Here is a 22,173-nt window from a genome sequence, read left to right as displayed (position 1 = left end):
TTTGGCCCACATTCTTGGCATGTTTGCCAGGCCACTGTGTCTCGCTTATGCTGATTACATCATTACCCTGGTCCTGGGCTGAGAAGTCAGAAGCTCCTTCTCTTCACGTTTATGTATGACCCTTTTCAGTCAGTCCGTCTGTCAACATGAGTTTTCCTTTTGCTTTCTTTTCCCTTGGCTCCATTCTGGCTCTGTTCTAACTTTCCATGACTCTACAGGAGCTTGATTTCCCTTTGGACATGGAAAACCCAGGCTGCCTTTGACTTAAACTCTCTGCTTCCTTGGTCCGCCAGCCTGCTCTTGAAGACACTCTCCCTTTCTTGAGGACACAGACCCCTGCTCTCAGATCACTCCTAGAGGAATCGGAAACGCTCCTCCAAACCACATGCACAGGAAATCGTGTAGGGCGTGCCTACTCCTCCTTTCTGCTTGAAGATCTAAAATTCCTCCTGGTGTGACCAGTTAAGACTGGTCAGTATCATTTAGGCAAATATGGTACAGAAGGCAGTTAATACTCTGGAGAAATGCATAGCGACAACATGGAGGTGGGTGCTTGGTAGGTACCCACCTTCCAGATACATTGAGTGATTGGATAACCGATGTCTTTCCCCAGCCCCTCTTGCTTCCTGTTCCTCTTCTCTGGTAGGAAAAGGTATGCTCCTAGAAAGGCTCCTTTTAATGGACCAGGAACATTCCTTTTTAGCCACACTGTTCTAGAGCCCAAAGACCCCTTCCCTAAAGTAAGAACAACTTGGTGCAGTGGGAAGAGCAATGATCAGAAAATCAAGGTTGTAGAACTGGTTCAGCTGGTTAACTGTGTTCTGAGCAGTCACTTAAGCCCTCTGAGCCTGAATCTCTTCTTCTATGAAATGCTGGATCATCCACCCAGTGTTGCAGAGTAAAGTGATTAAGCCAGCCTTAATGACAAAGCAAATGTAAAGTCATGTTATTCCATCACGTTTTCTATTTTGGAGGCCCATGGTGTAAAACCGTCAAAACTGATACCTTGACTTCCAGGAGGAAAGTAGAAATCCTAAGGCAGTTAGTTTTAAGGGTAGAAGCTATAGTAGTGACAAGGTACAACTGGGGGTGCTTAGGGCTGCCTTAACCCCTCCCGTTCCATGATGTGGACAGTTGTCTGCTTCTCAGTCTTAAAAGTGCAATGCAAATGCAGTTACAAGACCTCACCCCTACTTCCCATTTAATTGTCACTTTTAAGTCCCTAGAAATAGAAATTATAAAATCATACCAGACTGGAGTCTATTAATTTGTAATGTAAAATTGAACAAAAAATAGATATCATATATTTATATATGAGATAGCTATGTGAATAGCCATAGTATTTGTTTAAGTAAATAGTCATAATGCTTATTTTATAAGAAGTAGATATAAATAGTGAAGAGTGTTTATAATAGGACACAGTGAATTTTTAGGCTTTTCCTCAGCCATACTCTCACATTAATGCTCAGTAGAATCCCTATTACTAGGAAACAGAAGCATTTCTAGTGTGGCAAATCCAAGAAGTAAGAGTGTAGATCAAAAAGAGTTATTTGTCACAGGTCTGTCAGGTAGGAATCCTTTTGACAGCAATTTACAGAAAAGCCCAACAAAGAATACTTTAAGCCATGTGGATACCTATTATTTACTTAGGAAATCCAGGATTGATTTCTGTGTTTCAAGAATGAAATCAATCAAAGAACCAGGGGACTTCCCTGGCAGTCCAGTGGTTAAGACTTTGCCTTCCAGTGCAGGGGGTGCAGGTTCGATACCTGGTCAGGGACCTAAGATCCCACATGCCTCAGGGCCAAAAAACCAAAACATAAAACAGAAACAATATTGTAACAATTAAAATCTTTATTAAGAAAAAAAAAAGGAACCAGGCCTTTACCTTCTTCTATCCAACCATCTTCTGCATGATGCTCTTACATTTATCACCTCATATTTGCGAGACGGCTGCCATTGCTCCAAGTAACATATCCCTGTATGATAGCATTCCCACCAAGAAGGAAGGAAGAAAAAGTACAAAAAATCTTTATCTTCATGTGACTCATCAGGGAGGAAAATCTTTCCAGAAGTTCCCAGTAGACTTGGCATTATTTTTCACAGCCCAGATTTGGGTTACATGTCATCTTTAGTCCAATCATAGGCAAAGGAGTAAGAGGCTTCCATTGTGATTCATCCCTGGGGTTGAGTGAATTGAAGCCCCAAGTGGCTGTTGGATAGACAACAGTATTAGCCACAACAAAGTAATCCACATGTGGGTTTACAGAAAATAAGGAATTTGGGTTAAGTGAAAGCACACACATTTTTCAAATGTAAAGTAGCTGTATGTTTTATTCATGAGCTAGAAAATAAGAAACAAATGTACAAAAAGATGTACTGGAATATGCCAGGCAGGGAGTACATAGATCTGGTCTACAGAGTGAGTGTATCTACCTCTTTTGAGCAGGAGAGAATTTTGAATAGATGATACCTACTTAGGTGGAACCTATGGAGATAAGAAAAGTGAAAGTAGGCAAACAAACTTTTATAAAGATATCTCTAGGAAGCAGAATTGCTATATCCAACTGACAAACCTCTAAGAAAAGTGGTCACTATGCAGTGGATGTCTGTCTGGTAGCCATTTCTTTGAGGACCTGCCCTCCAACCTTCCACATGAGGCTCTGCAACCAAGCCCAAGACGCCACCATCACAGCCTCTACAGTGGGCATGCGATCCTCATCTGAGCTGGTTCAATTCTCCATCCCAGGCATGCGAACTTGGAGCAGAAACACTGAGGGACAAATTCAGTTGGAGTTAAGTCATCCCATGGAAACACCTACAAAGAAGGTTCAGAATTTCCTGCTACTGGTCATCCCTGTCTCCTGTCATTCCCAGGGCTTAAATTTTCAGCTCCTCCTTCTACTCATTGATTCAGCCCACAAATATTGGTGAGCAAGCTGTATGTGCTGGGCCCTGTCCTAGCTTCTGGAGTACAAACAAGAATGACCATGTCCCTGCCCTCATGGAGTGAGCCGTCTAATAAGGAAGACTGATAACAAACACGTCAAGATTATTACACACTAGACAGGTCCCGTGAAAGAGAGGTAGGGTGTACGTTGGAGACCAGCTGGAGAGGCCACTTCAGATAGGATGGTCTACCGTGATCCTCCCAGTAATCCTCTTTCTTGCTTTATGCAACCAGGGTCAGTTTCTATTGCTTGCAATCGAACGCTTCTAACAGACACATGGAACAAAGGGAATTCATCAGACCCTATCACAGCCAGGAAACCCTAACCTCCAGGTCAGGAGCCCTTTTTGCTCTGAATCCATAAGCCCAAATAATCTTTGATAACTAATTTAACTTACTAAGAAAAAAAATCTAGATGGCATATTAATACACATACACCACTAATGTAGGGAAAAGGTGTTCTGGGTAGCAGATGGAGGTCTTCTTGCTACTGCATATTCATAAAGGAGCTTCCTGGGACAAATCCAACTTGTCTGAGCCTGGGCAGTATGAGTCAGTTCTCCCAGGGTCTGATCTCATCCCTGAATGAGATGGTGGCTTCAAATGGACAGCACTGAGAGAGCAGAGTTAGTACCTGGATAACTCAGCAAAGTACCACAGCCCATGAAGTCTGGCTTGGAGAGTCTGCACATCTTATCCGTTATCTTTAATACCGAGAGTAGTTTTGAAGTCGTCTTGGCCTCACGGTATTAATGAGGCCTGAAGAAGTGAGGGCCAGCCAGACGTCACACAGCTAGGTAGTCTCAGGGGCCTGGCTAGGACCCAGATTGACCACTCAGGGCAGCCATGCCTCCACATTTACCTGGGTTAGGAGACAGTGTATTTTCAGTTTGGAGCCCCAAGTATGAACCCCAGCTGCTACAATTATGGAACAAAACACCTTAAAGCATTTCTTAGTTAATGAGTGGTGATGGAGGACCTAGCATGTGGTAGGAGATGGGGCTGGAAAAGTAAGTTTGAGTCAGATGGTGAAGGGCCTTGAATGCCTTGCTGTAGGATGTGGACTTCCCCTTAGGAATAGGGAGCCACTGAAAAATTTTAAGTCAGGGAAGTGATGCAATCAGATCTGGGCTTTAGAGAGTCAAGTCTGATGGGAAAGGGAAGGAAGGTACTGGCGCAGGACTAGGAAGGATGAAAACAGTTCAGGTGAGACATGATGAAGTCCTGAACTAGGGCAATGGGAACAGAGAGGAAGAAGAACATTTGAAAGACCTCGTAGTGGGGACTTCCCTGGTGGTCCAGTAGCTAAGACTCCGTGCTCCCAATGCAGGGGGACAGGGTTGGATCCCTGGTCAGGGAACTAGATCCCACATGCTGCAGCTGAGGGTTTGCGTGCCGCAACTAGGATTCCGCGTGCCGCAGCCAAATAAATAAATGAAAGCTTAAAAAAAACGAAAACAAAAACCTTGCAGTGATATCAACAGGCCTTGGGGGAAGCAAGAGAGGGAGGGATATAGTTTGGGGGGGTTACAGGCAGATGAGGAGAAGGAGGACCAGAGAATTCGTAGTGGGAGTGAGAGGAATTGAGGGTGGAGGTGATTTTAGTTTTAGCCTACGTTAGCCCCAATGTCCATGGAACATTTACCTAGAAACATAACCCCTGGGCTGGCTAAACCACAGTTTGTAAAATAGCCTCTGATACTACACACAGAGAAGAGGTGCTTTTTAAGAAAATCCTACTGAGAACAATGGTAGAAATGAAAGAAGTGGGGAAAATGTGGTTTAAACAGAGAGGAGTTGATTTGGGAGGGATGGCCAGGGTAGAGCAGAGGAAGGAGGAAGGAAGCAGCAAGAATTGCAGGAGGGAGCAGGTTGAAGTGAGCCAGAAATAGACATGGGGCAGGAGTAACCACACAGGAAGGAAGGGAAAAGATGTGAACGTGTGGGTTGGGGCAGGGAGTGGGGGGGGACGGTGGGAAGTAGAGGATTCGAGTGTGGAAGGAACATCTCTGTTGGAAGGGTCCAGGATACAACTCTTTTCAAAGTTGCTTCCGCCCACCTCTCTCTTCCAACTACTTGCCTTAGCTGTGTGTAAAACATGATTTTATGACAAGGAGCCTGCCTGGATCAGGGCCGGGAGGTGTCGTCTGGCTCACTTGGTGTGTATCAGTAGTCTTTGAAAAGACCACTTCTACCTTAAAAATTTTGTTGGCAAAACGTGGAAGGTCTATAAGAGGCATAGATATCAGTCCCACCGCCCCTCTCCCCGCCCCCCCCCCCCCCCCCATTTTTCTTTATCGCCTTCCTCCTCACCTTCCTCTTGGTTTCCCGGGTCAAAAGGGCAGAACTTCCTGTCTGAATTTTAAAACCTCTGTCGCCTTGATTTTGTTCCTGGCTCAATGGAGATGAATTCCAAGTCGAAGACAAACAATTGTGCCTTGTGAACAGTCATCGTGAGTTGAAAAGACTGCGCGAGTGCTTTTTTGCAAACCTGTCTTAGGGAAACTTTCCAGTGGGGGAGGGCAGGAGGGTCAAACCCATCCTAGAAAGAGGAACTCCTGATTACTCTGAGAATGTGATTTTCTAAGTAAATTCATAAAAGTCAAAAATGTCTAGTAAGAAAAGAGACGCAGGGTTGATCGCAAAGAGAGAAACAGCATTCCACAGAACAAAACCTCCCTGAGCAGCGATAAGTCTTGATATTAGAAAAGTTCTCCCATGCTCTCAGCCTGCTGGCAGGCAGTTTACACCCGTGATTGCTGGCTGCCCAAAGTAACCGTCTCTTCTGAATCATGAAAGTTGCAGCTTAAGAGCTTTCTGGGTAAACGGACATGCAGTGCTGTGCAGACATCCTACATGCCCAGCCTTGTACCTCTCGCCTGGGTGGAACCCACTTCGACTTTCACTCTCCTGATTTTCAAATTACTGCAGAAAAGCAGAAGTCCTGATCTAGGAAAAGAGAAAAAAAAAAGTCTCTTGAAATTCCATTCTCAGGATAGAGTTTACCTCTCCTGGTACAAGGACCGACACTCAACAAGAAATATTCAAGCAGTATCAGTCATGTTGAGACCAGCCCTCCGAGATCTTTTCACCAAGTCTTTGCAGAAATTATTTTCCAGAAACTGTGATCCTCTCTTCTCCTTTGTTCTTGCCCCAAACAGATACAAAATAATGTATCATCAACAGCATATATGTAATGACTGCCTATCGTATACTATCCAATTGTGCTAACCACTGATGTGAAATTATTTTTAAAAGCCAAAGTGATTCAAAATTAATTTTCTTCTGGATATTTGAAGTTACCTAGAAATGATATAAATTCAAGTTTAGATTGCGCTGTCACAGGGAGATCTTTTGTTTTTACTTTTAAAGTAAAAATATTTTAAGGGTTCCCTCTTTACAATATTATCTTTGGAATCCTCTGTTAAAATACTTATTTACTTAATTCATCCAATAAGTAATTGAAGGGTACGCTAGGTCAGGCATTAATCTAGATGCTGAATAATTCAATGGTAAACAGTAATAATTGTAGTTTGTATATATTGAGTACTTTCTATGTACTCATTGTATTAAGCATTATGTTAAAGGCATTATGTGTATTCATTAATTTATTCCTAAAACAATAGTGTAGATGCTATTACTGTTATTATAAATTGCTACATATTAATATAAAAATTTTAAGGTGAGGAAACTAGGGCACAGAGAGGTTAAGGTACTTGCCCCAAGTCATACAGCTAGCTAAATGGAGGAGCTGGGATTTGAATCCGGCAGTCCAGGTCCAGCTCCCCAGCTCTTAACTGCTTGGAGAACCCCTACTGTCATGGAGTTTACATTCCTAGTAATTCAAACACGTCCTGGTATAAATTCTTTTGCCAGTGTTACTGAGTCCAAGCTCACTCTGCTCACTGCACAACAAGCCAATGTGTCAGATGAAGTATTGAGGCAAGGAATACAACAGTATTCAGAAAGCCAGCAGACCAAGAAGATGGCAGACTAGTGTCTCCAAAAAACCATCTTATTGGGGTCTGGATGCCAGTTTGTTTTATAGAATCAGAGAGGGGAGAGACAGTGAGGAAGTAAAGTAAAAAGGCAGAATAGAGAGGGAGAGGCATGGGGAAGTAAAGTAAAAAGGGCTATCAGTCTTGCAAAGCATCTCCTGGAATGACTAGCTGTGGGGAGGACATGTGTTAATTTCTTCTTTTCTGCAGCCATTCACAGGTGGGCAGGGTTCTCTGAGGCAGGCCGTTATGTATGATTATAATAACACAAGCAATGAGAAGCAAAGGTTAAAGTCAAAGAAACAGATCCAACATGGAGTCTGATTTAGCTCTTCCCTGTTACACAAGCGTGCAATGGCCTCTGAGATGTCCATGCTCTTCAGACTAAGGGAACCAAGAGAATAGTAAAAATGAGCACTAGATTTGGAGTCAGTCCAAAAATCTGGGTTCAACACCTCAACAAATCATTTAACCTTTTTGAGACTCAGTTTTCTCGTCTTTAGTTTGAGAATAATACCCCTGATTTGAAGTTATGTGAACTGACACATGAGAATTTTCCTTGTGGATTCTGAAGCACTATACACCCACAAGGGATGGTATCATTAATTGCCTCTGTCTGTGAGGTTGACCTGTAATGCTGTCTATCAGCTTGAGTGCTGCCGGTGATTTAGAGACTCGTTACAAGGGGTTAGAGTAGCAAGAACAGCCCCAGCTTTGTGCAATGCCAAGCTGAGCTCTTTCATCTAAGCTTTAGACATATAGAAGACATATAGCAGATATAGTTTCCTGCTCACACAGGAATGCTTTTCAAGTGGGAAGAGAAGTTAGGTTCAAAGATACTCAAAATTTAAGGTAATTAGAGCTGGACAGTTTCACCCTAGTTAACATCTGTGTTAGTAATAAATGGTCCATGGATCAGTATAAAGTTGAAAAAAATTTTAGAAAGTATCACATGGGACTAGGAAGTGTTTCTGTCAGTATTAACAGTATGACATTCACCATAAATGATAGGAATAATCCTTGTCACCTATTAATCAAGACTTAGAAGGTAGAGAATTAGGAGGTATAGGTTTAAAAATCTATAAATATTTATTCACAAACTTTTATAAATTAATCCTTATTTTCCTTTTTTTTAGTTGTGTGCTTGAACAAACTACACACCCCCTGAGCCTCAGCTTCCTCATCTGTGAGATGGAGAACTAATAATTATATTGCAAAGTTGTTAGGAGGGTTTGAGATGACACATGTTGTATTAGTTCTGGCTGCTATAACAAAATGCCATAAACTGAGTGACTTAAACAACACATATTTATTTCTCACAGTTCTGGAGGCTGGGAAGTCCAAGATCAAGGTACTGGCAGATTCAATTCTTGATCAGGTTCTTCTTCCTAGCTTGTGGATAGCCACCTTCTTGCTGTGTCCTCACATGGCTAAGAGAAAGAGAGTGGGAGCAAGCTTTCTGGTGTCTCTGCTATAATGTTACTAATCCCATCATAAGGTCCCCACCCTTATGACCTCATCTAAACCTAATTACCTCCCAAAGGCCCCATCTCCAAATACCATCACATTGTGGGTTAGCGGTTTAACATAGGATTTTTGGAAGGACACAGTTCAGTCCATAGCATGTGTAAAGAACTCAGTTCAGGGACTAATAGGTGCTCAATAAATAATAACTATTTCCAGCTTTGAGAAGGGAAAATCATGATATTTCTTTTTTTCCCAGACATTTCTAGTTAAGTCTAGGTTGCCTCCATTGGGTTCCTGCTGCAAGCAGTTCATACCATAGTTTGTAGCATATAGCACAAACATTTCCTATACTTGACTAATACCCAGGTGTATTTTAAAAGAAAAAAACTTTAAAGGTTGATTTAAATTGTATTTTGTCCCAAAGTCTATAAGCATAAAATCATGTCTAAACTCCTACACAACTATAAAATCAAGCTGAATTTAAAAAGCCAAAACTGTTACACAATCAGTATAATCCAGAATAACAACATTAGCATGAGAGATGGTGTTTGCATTCACATAAACTACTGACCATGAGGAGATGATGGCTCTGACCTCCTGGTGCCAGTTCTTTGGCGTACACACCCCCCCACCACCAGGCTGCCGACTTTCCTTATTTGTACAGTGTTCCATGATGTCACCTGGCTTTCATAGGTGCCACTTAGGAATCAGGTCCATCCATGTTCCTTCCTCATTAGCCCAGGATAATCACAGTGCTATTGCTTTGTGCCAGTGTGACCGTGAGTGCAAACGCAGACTTGGGAAAACAGTCCCTGTTTATGGGAGAGGAGATCCAGGATGTGATAATATTAACTTTTTAAGACTATCTTTGAAATGACTACACTAAATCACAAAATTTTACAATTATCATGGCAAATTCGTAGACCTGAAGGGATCTACAGACCTTGGTTTAGGAACGTTGATGTGACCTTAGACCTGTGAGCTTAGACCTGGGTTCAAATCCTGCACTACCACATGGTACTTGTGGAATCTTGGAGGCATTCACTCTCTTAGTCATTCAACAAACACATAATGAGCACCTACTATGTTCCAGGCACATTTTTAGGCCCTGGGGATATAATGGGATTCAAGACAATGTCGCTGCCTTTATAGAGCTTACATTCTCGAATCTAATGAGACAAATCATTTAAACTCCTCTCCAAGCCTATGCTTCTGTATTTATAAAATGGGGATAGTAATTGGGCCTAATTGGAGAATCTCTGGAGATCTAGATAAATTGATACACGTCTGAAAGGTGTGCTGGATTTCCCTGTTTGGCTTAGTTTCACTCTTCATCCTTCTTACCCTGCTCTGTCCTTCTTACCCAAGCTCCTGGTTGGGCTTGGCTATAAGGACTCTCACAGCAGAGATCAGAGGGTGGAAAAATCAGGTTGGGGTACTTATTCCCCAGGCTTCTTGCCTGTTGGGCTTCTGGTAGACAATGGCCACAGCTCCTGCTTCTGAATCATACATAAAGCATGAATCTTATTTCACAAACGTATACATGCAAGAAGGGTCACGTAATCTATTTGCATTGAAAAAAATTAAATTTGCCCCCAATCTTCCATTCCACTGAGTTGGCAGGAAATACTGTGGCAATTCTCTTCCCTAGGGTCTCACTAGAGTAAGAACTGTGCTCTTTGGCCTCCAGTGTGTCACTGCTGCTGCCGAATTCCTCATCCTCCAAGCTCAATACAGTTCAGGCTGCGCTCTGCACAACAGTGTCTCCTCTGAAGGGGCACCACTCACAGCAGAGACCTCTACTAAGGTTTGTGGGACTGCGAGGAGGGGCATGGAGAGCCCGGCCTCTGGCTGAGTCCTGCAGCAGCAAGGTCCGCTCAGCTCTGCACACATTCAGTAGGGCACAGACACACACACTCACTGGCACATGGGGCCGTGCCCTGCCACCCCTCATTCCAGTGGTGGCTTCTTCTTCCCGCCCACAGCCCTCGGAGGCCCCATTCCTATGTGTCCCTCCCTCCAAACCCGACAAGCTCTCTTCACCTCCCAGCAGCACCTGTCCAGGTGTACAGCGTGTATGTGAACAGGAGTGAGCACGCAGTCACGACTGCTGCCCAGCCCAGGCTCTGCAAAGACGAACCAGGGAGAGCTCAGACTGCACCGTAATTGTATTAGTCTCCTGGGGCCATAACGAAGTCTCCCAGGCTGGGTGTCTTAAACAGCAGGAATTGATTCTCTCACAGTCCTGGAGGCTGGAAGTCCATGATCAAAGTGCTGGCTGGCTGGTTTCCTCTGTGGTCTCTCTCTGGCTTGTGAGTGGCCACCCCCTCGCTGCTTCTTCCCATGGTCTTTCTGCGCCTGTGGGCTCCTATGGCCTCTGTGTGTCCAAATTTCCTCTTCCTATAAGGACACCAGTCAGATTGGATTAGGTCCCATCCTATGATCTCATTTTAACTAAATCACCTCTTTAAAGACCCCATCTCCAAATACAGTCACGTTCTGAAGCACTGGGGCTTACGGCTTCAACATATGAATTTGGGGGTGGGGGGTGGTCACAATTCAGCCCATATCGGTAAAATGCAAACTTTAAATGATTTTATAAGAGGAAGAAGGTTGCCTATTTCTAATTAGCACAAAGGCACCACATGGACTAGTGGCCCAGCTGGTGATCCCTTAAAGCTCAGTGATTCCCGGGTGTGTGTGTCATGCTTGGGCCGTAGAAGCTTTTGCAATGGCTGGGAGCCTAGGGCCTGAGTCCAGCCTTCCCGGGGACAGACAGCCATTCCTCTCTGGGAATCTTACCAGCAGTGCAGTTCCAGGGAGTGGGGTTTTGTTTCCACTGCCACAAGGACTTTCTGACCTTTGCCCCCTTTTCCATCTGGGGGACTTGATCCATTCTCCTTCTCTCCTGCTTCTTTCTCCCCTCACTCCTCTTCCAGTCCATGAGATCCAGCACAGTCTCCTCCATGAGCTTAGCTTTTTGGCCAAAGACAAGGAAATATGTTCAGTTGACTTTGACTTTCAGCCCTGCAACACCAACCTCTCCTTACACAGGAGCTGATGGTCACTTCTCTCTTGGATTTTTGAGGTGGGGCGAGGGAAAAGGCAGTGATGAAAAAAATTAACTTCTCAATGAATTAACCTGCCAGATACGGAAAGACTTTAGCACAGTGCCTGGCCAAGCCAGCCCATCATCACAACATTATATGAAGCAGCACTGAGAGTCTGTGATCTGAGGAAAAAGCACCAAGAAGCCAGTGTCAGAAATAGCGCTGTCCAATCAAACTTTCTGCCACAATGGAAATGGTCTCAATCTGCCCTGTCCAATGGAGCAGCCATTAGCCACTAATGGCTACAGAACACTTGAAATGTGGCTAATGCAAGTTTAAGTTCAAAAAGCAGTGCAGCTGGCTGCTACCCTGTTGGGTGGTACAGATTTATAAGATTTTTTGTAGCAGCTGACAATAGAGAATGTTTGAGCATTTTCAGTCCAAATAATAGAACAATTTCCATTTCATTTCCTGGCCATGCCCTGAGCCCAGTTTTGCCTCTCTGCCCACTACAAAGATGAGGGCTGCCCCCCTACAGTTTCTACAAGCAAACCAAAATGCCAACAACAACATTTGGAAGCCTCGGGGGGATCTTTCCATGTTGAAACCTTGACCTTCTCAGTTCATTCTGCAGAGCAGGAACGGCACGGAGTGATGCCACCCTCTCGTGACTTCAGTTTAACGACATCCCCTTTCGCAAGTTTTATGTGGCATCTGAAAAAATAAAATCAAAGTGGAATTCTAATGAATTTTGTTTTCATGCATCGGGGCTGACTTCCACGCCACCTCCCGAGACCCTCCAAGATGCTACAAGGCTCCGCTTAGCCAGGCCAGGGAGCTGCACATTCCACAGCTCGTCCAAGCTGCCAAGCTCTATGAAAATCCTTTGAGCACAATTAGGAGTTTTTACTAGATGCCTTAATGGTGTGCCCACTGGAAATGTGTACCTTGGCACAGCCGGGCCTCCAGGCTCCTGTCACCTTCTTACTGCAACTGGAATTGGCATTGCAGCCCCTGGAAAATGGGCACCTCTCATCTCGACATCCTGCATGAATCGCTCCGTTCTGTGGAGAAGCAGGGCTCGCCTCAGACGCCTGCAGACAAAACAGACAGGCTGCTTTTCCTGTGTCGGGCTTTTCCCGGGGGCTGGAAGGAGGCCGAGAATCTCTCCTTGAGCTGCTGTGATTTTTCCTCTCTTCCTTCCCTGCCTTTGCAAATTATATAATTTCCTTGGAGCCACATGTTTTTAAAGTCTCTCGTTCACACACCTTTGCAAATGTTCTCAAATAACATGCATGGGTCTGTGCGTGTTTTAAAGGTATACGCTTGGCAAATGCATAGAGTTGAATGAAATCTGATGGTGCCACCCCAAGTGAAACACTCCTCTCACTCCCCATCACATACAGAATATAGTACAAGCTTTGTTTTTTAAATGAATTTACTTATTGATTGATTGATTGGCTGCATTGGGTCTTCATTGCTGCACACAGGTTTTCTCTAGTTGCAGCAAGCAGGGGCTACGCTTCATTGTGGTGCATGGGTTCCTCATTGCGGTGGCTTCTCTTGTTGCAGAGCACAGGCTTTAGGCGTGTGGGCTTCTGTAGTTGCAGCACACAGGCTCAATAGTTGTGGCGCACGGGCTTAGTTGCTCCACGGCATGTGGGTTCTTCCTGGAGCAGGGCTCGAACCCGTGTCCCCCTGCATTGGCAGGCGGATTCTTAACCACTGCGCCACCTAGGAAGTCCCAGTACCAGCTTGTTAATTACAGTAAATGAGGCCCTTTATGAGCTGGGTTCTGCTTATGTTGATAGCCTCATCTCCCTCTGGTGTTACGTTGGCTCCAGCAATTCCGAGCAGCCTAAGCTTCCTCAAATAAACCCTGCCGTTTTGCTCCTCCGTGTATTTGCCTGTGCTGGTCCCCCTGCCCTGTACCCACTCCTTGTCCACCAGGGAACGGTCCTTCCTTCATACACAGGCCAGCAGGCACCTGCTCTGGGAAGTTTTCTCCTCTTCCTCTCTCAGAGAGTTCCTTTCTCCCCCTGCATTGTTTCTGTGTCCTATATCTTACATATATCTGTTTCACTTGTCTCCCTATATTGTATCCTATTTCCTTGCCCATCTTTCTCCATTCTTGGGCTATGAGACTGTGGAAGGCTAGGTCTATGTCTTTTTCATCTGAACGGCCAGAACCAATCATAGTGCCTGCCTCATAACCGCCAATCACAACCCATTGTTGAAATGAGCTGAAATGAGTAGAAAGAGCATCTGATGTGAGAAGGTTGTATGTTTCCCACACTTCATCTTCTCTTCTCAACGAAGTTTTCTTGAATCCATTTGAGTTGGCTTGGGATGTAATTATCATCTGTGCATTTAAATAAAAACATGTAAATCACTGTGGAAATACCTTTTGCCAAAGCTCAACAAATGAAATGCAGGAGATTGCAAAGGAGGAAAGGAAGAAAAGTAAACACACGTGGAGACATGCACTCAGAGCCTGTCCTGTGGGCTTCAGCTCCAAAGGACAACCGGATCTGTCTGCATCTGCCCATCCAGTTACATCCACCCTGGTCCGGGCCCCACCATCTCTCACCTGGACCTCTGTAGCTGCCTCTTCTCACTGTTTCCACCTGCCCTGTTATGAACTGAATGTTTGTGTCTCCCCAAAAGCCACATGTTGAAGCTCTATCCCCCAATGTGATAGTATTCGGTGGGGTCTTGGAGAGGTAATGAGATTTAGGTGAGGTCATGAGAGTAGAGTTCCCATGGTGGGATTAATGTCCTTATAAGGAGAGGAAGAGAGATCAGAGCTTACTTTCTCTGTCATGTGAGGACACAGCAATAAGATGGCCATCTATAAGCCAGCAAGTGGGTCCTTTTCAAGAACTGAGTCTGCTATCACCTTGATCTTGCACTTCCCTGTGTCCAGAACTGTGGGGAGAAATATCTGTTGTTTAAGCCACCCATTCTATGGCATTTTGTTGTAGCAGCCTGGGCTAACTAAGACATGTTTCCCTGCATTCTACTCTCCACCCAACAGCTAGAGTCAGCTTTTCCCAACATAGGTCAGGTCATGTCATTCTAACTTAACCTCCCCATTCACTTGCAAACCCACACTCCTCTCTCCAGCCTACAAAGACCTTCCATGATCTGGCTGCCACCTCCTTTCTAAAATGCTGTCTTCGCTTCTTTCCCTTGTTCACATTCCAGCCACGTCACTTTCTTTACAGGCTAAGCCCATGTGAGCTACTGCTCAAATGACATTCCTGCAGCCATTTGGATGACTGTCCCTTAAAAGAAAGACTTCTTGTCACAAGACCGCCGCTGGCTACTGTATCTAAAGTCGTTTCACAGTCACTTTCCACCATGTCACCCGTTTCATTTTCTTCATAGCTCTTTCCAGGACCTGATACCCCTTCTTGTTTATTTCCTTGTTCATTCCCTGTCTTCCCCAGCTGGGCTCCTTGAGGACAGGAGTCTCACCTTGTTTTGTTTGCTGCTCTATTCCCAGCACCTAGAACAGAGCCTAGCCCAAGCTGTGCTCAAAAATGATTGGCTATCCAAAGACTAGTATGTGCCTGGCACTGTGCTAGACACTTCCACAAACAGTATTTCATGGAATCGTGTCCAGGAGGGTGTCTTGCAAAAATTAGTGGGGAGTGGCCTGTGATTTCCAGTGTTTTGACATACCTGGTGTGGTTTCACTTATTATTCGTTTCTTTGAAGTAGAAGTGAGTCGGAGGGGGTGATTTCATACCTAAGTCTATCCATATCAAAGGGTTTATGGACGAATGCCAGGGTAGCAAAATTAATGTGACCTTAACATGGAAGGTGCAGGAAGCTGCAACCTAAGTAATGTGGTGTGTGGTGACAGCACCCACTGGGGTCTACGGCCCAGCTCCTGGTCACTCCAGCTCTGATGCACCCATAAGTTGTGCTAAGGTTTGTCCACTTCAAAAGCAGGTTTAGTTCTACCTTGCCCACCCCTTTAGATGCTAAAAAGGTGAATACAATTTCCGAAACACTGAGTCTCTCAGAAGCTCAGTTTAATATGAAGGTTAGGTTGTGTCTTTAGGAGAGCTCTGTCACAGGGCATCATGGAATTTTCTTCAGCTTTTACAAGAGCACGGGACTTGCAATCAAATACCTGGGTTTGAGTCAGATTCTACTACTTGAGAGCCCTGCGACTTTGGGCAGTTCACTTAACCTCACCTAACTGATCTCTTCTGTGAAAAGAAATGCTTGCTCTATCTGCCTCAGAAGTTCGTTCTGAAGTCCAGAATTAGAATGGTGCTCTGGAGGAAAGTGTAAAACTGTGAAGTGTCATGCATTGGAGTTTGTTATTCTAATTATTATCAAGGTCTACTCCCTATGGAGTCAGAGAATGACAGAATATTAGAAATTATTAATTCAAACCCATTTATGTGATATATGTGTGCATGTGTGTTTATATGTTTCATGGTTTATAGAAATAATATGCTTTTTTCAAAAAATACTATGTTACCTTTTTTTAATATTTTACGTCCGCTTTTTTAAAACTTTGATTGATTGTGTTGGGTCTTCGTTGCTGTGCGTGGGCTTTCTCTAGTTGTGGTGAGCGGGGGGCTGCTCTTCATTGTGGTATGTGGGCTTCTCATTGCGGTGGCTTCTCTTGTTGTGGAGCATAGGCTTTAGGCACATGGTCTTCAGTGGTTGTGGCACACGGGCTCAGTAGTTGTGGCACACGGTCTTAGTTGCTCTGCTGCATGCGGGATCTTCCCGGACCAGGGATCAAACTTGAGTCCCCTGCATTGGCAGATTAAGTAGATTCTTAACCACTGGCCACCAGGGAAGTCCCAGAAACAATATGCTTTTGATTATTTCTTTTCTTTTGTTTTTAATTGGGGTATAGTTGCTTTACAATGTTGTGTTAGTTCCTGTTGTACAACGAAGTGAATCAGTTATACGCATACATATATCCCCTCCCTCTAGGACTTCCCTTCCACCCCCACCCCACCCACCTAGGTCATCACAGAGCACCAAGCTGACCTCCCTGTGCTATACAGCAGGCTCCCACTAGCTATCTATTTTACACATGGTAGTGTATTTAAAATGTAATCTTCCAATTCATTCCACCCCCTCCCCACCATGTCCACATTCTCTACGTCTGTGTCTCTATTCCTGCCCTACAAATAGGTTCATCTGTACCATTTTTCTAGATTCCACATATATGCATTAATATACAATATTTGTTTTTCTCTATCTGACTTACTTCACTCTGTGTGACAGACTCTAGGTCCATCCACATCTCTACACGTGACCCAATTTCGTTCCTTTTTATGGCTAAATAATATTCCATTGTATGTATGTACCACATCTTCTTTACCCATTCATCTGTTGATGGACATTCAGGTTGCTTCCGTGGCTTGGCTATTATAAATAGTGCTGCAATGGGTTATTTCTTCTCCACTTGAGAACACCGATACACATAAGAAAAGCTGACAGTAGCATAAAGGACCAAATAAATACTTTGGACAAAATGCTATGTGAGTTTGGGGTGGTGGCCTGGAGGATAGTAATAGTCTCCTAATCAGCTTTCCTGCCCCTTAAGGCTCTCTCCTCCCCAAACTACCCCAAGTAGTGGCACCAGAGAGATTTCTCCAACAAAAGGTAGTAAAATACATTGGTTAAGGGTGCAAACTTTGGACCCAGACTGCTTGGGTTCAAATCCCCGCTCTGCTACCCAACTAGTCAGTTATTTCAGCCCTCTGTAGAAATGGGAAAGTATCAGTAATCTCCTCTTAGGGTTGTTCTGAGGATTTAATAAGTTAGTATCTAAGAAAGTACTCAGCATCTTGCCCGACACTTTATAAATATCTGCTATTATCATTCATTGCTCTCTGACCCTATCGCTGAACTACTCCAGGTTTTCTCATGGGGTCTTCTTTCCTCCCAAACCAAGGCCACAGCCCTTAGCAGGCTGTCATGAGGCCTTCCCCTCCCCAACGCTGCAGCTTCATCTGCTTCTCCCCTTCACTCCAGCCAAAGAGAATGATTTGCTTTTCTTGATGCCCTTCTTGCCTTCAAGACTCGCCTCTGCTTCCGGAGTTGGAAGTGCCTTCTCTGAGCTTTTTCTCTGAGCTCTTAGAGCATCTTGTCTCTGTCTCTTAGCAGCTCCTGTTTAGTTTCTGAGGTCACTTTATCTTCCCCTACTAGACTGTAAGCTGTTTTTCCTCTTTTTAAACTTATTTATTTTGTTTATGGCTGCATTGGGTCTTCGTTGCTGCGTGTGATCTTTCTCTAGTTGCTAGGAGCGGGGGCTACTCTTCGCTGTGGTGCGCAGGCTTCTCATTGTGGTGGCTTCTCTTGTGGCAGAGCACAGGCTCTAGGCATGCGGGCTTCAGTAGTTGTGGCACGGGGGCTCAGTAGTTGTAGCTCTCGGGCACTAGAGCGCAGGCTCAGTAGTTGTGGCGCATGAGCTTGTTTGCTCTGCAGCATGTGGGATCTTCCCAGCCGAGGGATTGAACCCATGACCCCTGCATTGGCAGGCAGATTCTTAACCACTGTGACACCAGGGAAGTCCCTAGACTGTAAGCTCTTAAATAGCAGGAATTGTGGTTTATTTGACTTATATACTTTGCAATATCCCAAACAGACTCTTTGACCATAATAGGTATTCAGTAAACGTTTGTTGAATGAATGAATGGCCTGATGAAGTCAGAGTGTGCATCACTCAAATGAGAGTTGAACTGTGTCTTGAAGGGAGAACAGGCTTATTTGTGTTGCTGTGCAGTGACTAAGAGCGCACAACATGGAACTAAACTACCTGGGTTCAAATCCTGACTTGACATTTACTAACTCTGGGTGAATCGCTTCACTTCCCTGTCCGTGTTTTCTTATCCATAGAATAAGGCTGATAAAAATACTTTCTTCATGACCTCACAGTGGGATGAGTATCATATGAACTTAGCGGCATCCAGGCACATAGTGAGTGCTCTGTGAACAACAGCCATTAGTACTATCGTGTAAGAGTAAGAGGTCCAGGAATACAGTAAAAAGTAGAAGAGTTCCTCACTCCACTCCAGCAATCTTAGCCCACAAATGTAGCCACTGCTATTGGTTTAGTAGGCATCCTTCCAAAGCTTTCACGAATGTAAAATATGTTCAGCAATGTAAACAAAATCATAGCACGTATACTGTTCTTCAAGGTTTCTTTACACAACCATATATCATGCTTAACTGTTTATGTCAATACATATTACTCCAATTTACTCCTTTTAACACTTGCTCAGCATATCAGTTTATGGAACTATGCTAATCGATGTGGTCAGCGCCGTATCGGTGGCCACTGAGGCTTTCCCAATCTCTTACCTTGATGAACACTGTGCAGTGAATATCTCAGAGATGCAATTTTGCACGCTTGTGATAGTGCAGGATAAGGTCCTGGATGTGACACCGTGGCCAATAACAGCTATTCATACTGATGTGCGAGGACCTCAGTTGTACATCATAATCCGTCTCATGTTGTCATCTTTGGTCCTTGCCTGGCCCTCTTGTATTTTATTTGATAACACAATAATCATGTTCTAAAGTTTCATAGTCGTTTTCCCATTGCCCTCGGGAAAGATAGTAACAATTACACTCAACGGATAGGATTTATTTACTTTTTTTTTTAAAGAACTTTTATTGAGGTACAGTTAACATACAACAAACTGCATGGATTTAGAGTGTACAGTTTGGTAAAAGGATAGGATTTAAATAGGCAGTGAACAGTAGTGAGAGCTGCTCTTGTTAGGGAAACAGTTTGAGTACTCTGGGAGGTGGGAATAAATAAGGCTTACAGAGTTTCCATGACAACGAGTGTAGTCTAAGTTGAGAATATTTCTTTACTGAAGTTATGGGACAGGAAGTCAAATCTGAGACTGAGAAACAAAGCCAAGGAGCTAAGATCTCACACCAGGCTGTAAGATGAATCTCATAACACAAGAGGTATTTTACAAAGATTTACCTGGGGACAGTGGTCAGGATGGACTTTCACTATTGTAATTCAGTCTTTCCGTGTACAAGTAGCTTTTTACACTAAAGACACCTGTATCAGTCACAAGAGATTGGGTTATGTTGCAATAACAAATACTCCCCTAAATAGCTGCTTTACACAGTAAGCCTATTTCTCTCTCCTGCTACCTGTTCATTGGGGATCAGTTGGAAGTGGGAGTGGGTGGGAATGAGGTGGTTCTGCTGAGCACTGATCAGGCATTGAGGGATGCAGGCTGACGCACAGTCACCACCTGCAAAGCTGCTGGCTTCCAAGCCAGCGGGAAGGAGAGGATTGGCAGGTCTTGCATTGGCTAGTAAATGCTTCAGCCTGGAAGGGACACACCTCACTGCTTTTCACAACTCATTGGCCAGAACTAGCCACTTGACCCCATCCAATGCCCCAAAAGGGACCAGGAGTATAAACCCATCATGTGCGCAGGAGGAGGGTTGGAAATAATTGACAAATGTTATTACTAACCATCTCCTTTCCATTATCTAAAATATCCTTTTCAGAAAATCCCACGACAACTGAGAGAGAAGGGCAAAATAATGCTGTTGTATCCAATGTTGCTTCAAAATATTAGGCTACAAAAGAAAAAAAAAATATTAGGCTGCAAACAGGGCTTGAATATGCTTGCAAACAGTTTGGTTCTATAGGCCAAATACTATTTTGAGAGTGGCTTCAAATGAGGTGGAATAGCATGAAAAAGCTTTGGGGATAAATGAAAACCTGTTCCACTCTCCTCCCACCTGGCATCTTTCCTTTTCCATTTTCTCTTCCCTGGGTCCTAGAGCTTCTTTGGGGCCTATGTGGAGCCTATTCAGTCTCCAACAGATTCCCTGCCTGAGGGCAGAGTACAATTATCACACTGGCAACGCTAACAGTGGTAGTAAACCCTCAGTACTGTTTCCCATGTGCCACCGCTTTCCATGTGTTAACTCATGTTTCCTCACACCAACCTTATAAGGTAGGCATTTTCACTACTCCCTTTCTACAAATGAGGAAATCGAGGCACAAAAAGGTTCAATAACTTGCACCAAGGTCACCAAAATCAGGCAGTGAGCCTCCAAGATGCACGTGATTGCTAGGGCACTTGCTAGAAGAAATGTTCTAGAGCATTCCCCTTCCCCAACCACAGACGCCTAGCTACCATAATTTGCCACAAAAATTTCTGTATTTTAATAAAAGCTTTCCACACCCACCCCACACCCCATTCATTTCAGCCAGCATTCAACGCAGAGAAACGGCACCACAATGAAAGTTCACAGCCCCGACGGATCCTTTAATAGACTTCATCTGAAAAATCTTACCTCACCATCAGTCATGCCGTCACCCTCGTGGAAGATCTGCTCTGTTTTTGCTAACGAGTCTGCTTTCAGGGCCGCTCATAATCCCTTGATGTTTGCTTCTTTCCTTTTTTTTTTTTCACTCTGAATACTTTTATAATTTCACCGTGAAAAATCTCCTTGCACGATTAACGTCTTCACCTCAGGTAGTGGTAGCCTGTGAAACACACACCAACATTCCTATACCTTTACATCTAGTTAATACCCACTTGACCTCAGGCTAATTTAGGGTCTGTGACGGTGCTCCTTCTTGCAGTTTTATCCAAACGTCCATCTGAGACCTGTAGAACGTTTTATCGTCATTCATGAAGCCTTCATCTCTACGAAGCAGGGACCGGCAGGGGAAAGTGCACACAACGTGCTAAGTACGTGACAGAAGCTGGAAGTGTTCCTGCCGCTTTATGTTTTCCACGTTCATTTTTTCAGTGTAGACATGATCAGAGAACTTGCTCATTGAAGAATTACCTGGTTTGGCTGCACCCTTTCTGCTCTAGTTTAAAATCTTAGCTGTTGCCACTTGCTGGCAGGCCCATTCTGTGGCCCTCTGGACCTTACATCTAGATTACAGGAGGAGCCTTTCCTTAGGGTCTGGAGCCACACTACTACCCTCCCCCCAGTGAAGAAGAGGATGTGCTTGGTCCTAGGATGGTCTGACCATACCAGTCCCATGGGAAGAATGCCATGTTGATAAGAAGGGATCCAGGCCAGCTACTAGTTCTGTTAGTATAATACCTTTACCCATCCCAGGTACAACCTCCACTTTCTAGTACTTTCAGTGTGGACCTGAGGACTCCGTTTTGTCTGTAACTCTCTCCATCTTAGGGAAAATGAGGTATGGTGGAGTTGAGAGTCACAGAAGTTAGGGAACCTCTAATTGTGTGATTGATGTGCCCATGAGAAGGAGGTTGACTGGGGCATTGGGACCGATATCCTAGTGAAGTGGAAGAGATGGAAGCTACACAAACCCTAGCCTGGGAACTGAGGAGGGCAAGGTTCTAGGGTGAGGGGCATGAGAACCAGGAAAACTGGACAGTTATCCAAGATCAAGATCAAGTTCAAGGTTAGCTCAGAAGCTTTGAATGCAAGACAGGGTAGAATCACCCAAATACACCACTGGACCAGCTCTGTGGGAAACAGTCCAAAGTTCTTCAACATAAAAGAGCAAGGTGGCTCCCTTTCAAAGAACTAGAATGTCATCTAATCAAGAGGACTTGGGGGCCTTAACCACCATTTTTGTTCAGGGAAAACCTTGAACTGGTGTCATTCAGCCTTCAGCTGTAGACACAGGGGACTTTTCCTTCCACAGCACGACTTTGCCAGGTACCCGAGGGCCCCATCGTCCTTGTGG

At 44.3% G+C, this 22,173-nt stretch overlaps 1 long non-coding RNA gene across 1 annotated transcript; it reads right to left on the bottom strand.

Annotated features, from left to right (window-relative positions):
• Positions 1-1,991: 1,991 nt before the first annotated feature.
• LOC130856981 (uncharacterized) lies at positions 1,992-5,644 on the bottom strand. The gene is made up of 4 exons (XR_009054731.1): positions 5,264-5,644; positions 3,585-3,812; positions 2,577-2,773; positions 1,992-2,212 (listed from the first exon to the last, which is right to left on the bottom strand). It is a non-coding gene; the product is annotated as an uncharacterized LOC130856981 (long non-coding RNA).
• Between the last annotated feature and the right edge of the window lie 16,529 nt (positions 5,645-22,173).

Source organism: Hippopotamus amphibius, chromosome 7, assembly GCF_030028045.1.
Source record: "Hippopotamus amphibius kiboko isolate mHipAmp2 chromosome 7, mHipAmp2.hap2, whole genome shotgun sequence".
Taxonomy (NCBI): domain Eukaryota; kingdom Metazoa; phylum Chordata; class Mammalia; order Artiodactyla; family Hippopotamidae; genus Hippopotamus; species Hippopotamus amphibius.
This window is presented reverse-complemented; position numbering and strand designations above follow the sequence as displayed.